Consider the following 3,466-nt stretch of genomic DNA (forward strand, 5'->3'; position numbering starts at 1 on the left):
GCCAATGCTTCCGTTATCTGTGCTGCAGCATCAAGTGCGACTTGGAAACTGACTGTGATAATTACCTCGGTGACTTGACTTACCCGATTCTCAAAGTAGAATAGTGTTGATTCTCTATTGTGTAGAGCTCCTTCCATCTTATTGTTGTGGGTTGGTTGTAGGTTGCGGACATGGTTTCGACCTTCTCCTTCTTCTTCTCGGCACTCGGCCTATGTATATCCACTGGGTTTGGCGTGTTGGTTGACTCTCCCACTGCAAATCGTTACACCTGGAACTCGAGCTTTGATGGAGATGCGGAGTTTGTCTAGTTGTGCTTGGAGCTCTTCTTCTTCTGTCGTCCAGTTAGCAAATCCTGCTAGCCATTCATCCATGATTGATAGTGAGCGTCACTTTCAGCATTGTAAACCAAAGGGTCTTAGAAAGCCCTCCTCCGTGGGGGCACCAAATGATGGGAGCAAAGCAAACCCCGAACCCCCGATGGCCTCTAAAACACCGGGGACCGAATGGAGTGCCTCGAGCCTGTCATGGTAAAGCAAACAGGGGGCACCACCTAGCTTCAGCGGCTAGGACGCAAACGACACACCACCATAACAAAGTTTTCATCCAAGAGAGATGGATGCTTGGGAGCAATGATGAAGAGGAAAGGGAATGAGATCAAGTGAGAGAGAGAGAGAGAGAGAGAGAGAGAGTAAGGGAGGGGGTATAGCGGCTTAGTACTTAGGCACCACAAAAGGATGGCGAATCCGCACACCCTTCACACATACACAAGCTCACTCCAAACACAAGACTAGGTGGTGATTCCGCACACCTCACATGGGCAAAACATTGCAAGAAAACATACTCACAAAACCTCAAGCTTTATTTAGTGAATAAGGCGATGAAATGGGGAGCATATGGTAGGGGAATGAGAAGGGAGATCGTGGTAGAGCACATGGCGGATAGGTGGGAGTTGATGGCGAAGAATCGCACGAGGGTTATGGCCATCATCCTTCATTTAGTTGCCCTTCATCTTCCATAGCCAAGGGTGTAGAGGTCATGCTCAAGACAAGCATGGTGATTGCGGTGATGGTGATGGTGTGGGTGTGTGTGTGTGCACTAGGCACACACAGTGCATAGTGTGTTCTTTGGTGATGTTGTGTGTGTTTAGTGTGATAGTGACCCCTCTTTATATAGGGGAGGAGGGGGGGAGAAATTCTAGAATTTAGAAATGAAGAAATCATTATCTACACAGGCCATGTGACTGTGGGCCCCACTTGTCTGGCTGTGTGTATATGTGCCAGAACAGTAGTCTCATGAGAGAGAGACTAAGAGAGAGAGATGGGTTGATGAAAAAAAGTGAGAGGTGACATGGAGAATAAAGTAATTACAAGAGGGGAGAGAGGGGAGTGTGTTAAGAGGTGAATCTGTGTGCAGATGTGTGTGAACACAAGAAAATCAGATAACCACTGGGTGGGGATGGGTCTGTGGGCACCTTTTTCAGTGAAACTGAGTGTGTGTGAGTGTGGGGGAGGCCATCTGGCTACAAGACAAGAGAGATTTCGAATTTTAGAGAGAGAGGGGGGTATTTGGATCATGGGAGAGTGTAGGAGAGAGAAAAGGGGGGTGGGGTATACTGTTTTGGAAGATAGCATAAGTTGCATGTGAGTTAGGGTGCATTATTGGTGAGAGGTGGGGTAGCTTGAGGAGAGAGAGAAAGGAGAAAGGACAAGGGGAAGAGAGAGGGGGTTGACCTTTTGAGTGGAAGAGAGGAAAAGGGACACACGACGGGGCAACAGTGAAGAAAAAGGAGGCAAGGTGGGGATGGGCTGCCCCGCAGGCATGAGGTGGCCAATTTTACCTTTCTCATATATTTACATAGTCATACTTTATTTTTTTCTTATTTTTTCCAATGCTTTTTATCACTCCCTCCCTAAGAGGGGGTTTTCATGGGGTGGGGACGAGAGAAGAGGGGTATGGGAGCTTGGCTTGTGAAAAGCCCCCATCAGCATTTACCAACCCAAATGGCATCCTTCTTTAGGCAAAACACCTGATGGAATACCTCTCATGGCCAGCTACATGATTTAAGATTTCATCTTGAAATGGCAAGGGGTAGTGGTTTCTCTTAGTCACCACATTCAATGGCTTGTAGTCAATGCACGCCTGCCATTTTCCATTCTTCTTAAGAGTGATAACCACCGGGGAAACCCACTCAGACTCCTTCATGAGGTGTATAACACGTGCATCTAACAACTGACTGATCTCCTGCCAAAGGGCTGAATTTCCCCCTATCTTCTTAGCTTCTGCACTTTTGGCTTGTACCCCTCCTTGAGGACTATCTTGTGCTCAACACCCTTTCCTCCAGACAATTTCTTGTATTCCTAAACATATTAAAAAAGGAGGCTCAAAGTTGGACATAGCCTTCTTTCTCCTCCTTGGTCAAATCTTTGCTCACCATATTGGCTACCTCTTCCTCACCTATACCATGAACCTGCGGTTGCACTTCCTCTTTTGCATGAGAGTCCTCAACAGTGACTCCAAAAAAATCAACATCAAGCTTTAGCATACCACCCTTGCTTTCCTCTTCCTCGGTATTAGTGTATCCTTCATCATAGGCCATCTCAGTTTTGTATTCGTAGCTCGTCATGTTATCTTCATCTTTTGCCGCCATAGGATGGAGACGGCTCTCTTTGATCTTTAGTTCTAGCACTACCTGTCTTCCCCTCTCCTTATCCAACAATGTGAACACTCTGATTTCCCAATCTTGTTTAGCACCTATTGAAAGCAGCCACGGCCTACCCAAGATGATAGGTATGTGTTATCACCTGCTTTCATCACAAAGAAATCAAGTAGGCACTTAATGGCCATCGCCTTTGCTCTTACATCCTGAGTTACACCCAAACACCTAGCTTTAGCATGGTTAGCCATCCTCATGAGTACATTCAATTTGGCTATTGATTTAACACTTGTTTCCCTCATTGTGGCTTCCGTCATGATGCAAACTTGTGCTCCACTATCTATATAGGCCTGAACCTGCATCCTCTTTTTGATGACAACATCCACCAAAGGAAGAACATCAGCTGGGCTACCCACCCTTAATGCCATGTTTTCCCATAGCTTTTGATAGCTTCATGCTCACACTCATAGACCATTGCCTCCTTAGTTTAGGATTCAAACCCAACAATTGTCCAAAAGCTATGTTAGCTTTTTCGCCCTGCATATCACTTACCAAGTCATACTCGAGGTAGCTGTATCCCATCTGGTGGAAGTCTGTTTGCTTGATATTACATCATCCTATTTTCTTGCTAGTTTCCAACTTCTCTCTACCCTTATACACTTTCTCTTTGCCTTTAAGAGCTGTAGTCTCCCGCTTGGTCTCCGTTTCCCATTCAGTTCTCGCCCTTTTATTGGCCAAAACTTTGACATCCTGCTTATCCACTCTAGTGATGTTCCCCCTAGGAGCATTACCACCATTTAGAGGAGCTGGCTA

Source organism: Adiantum capillus-veneris, chromosome 23, assembly GCF_014529385.1.
Source record: "Adiantum capillus-veneris isolate H3 chromosome 23, ASM1452938v2, whole genome shotgun sequence".
NCBI lineage: Eukaryota > Viridiplantae > Streptophyta > Polypodiopsida > Polypodiales > Pteridaceae > Adiantum > Adiantum capillus-veneris.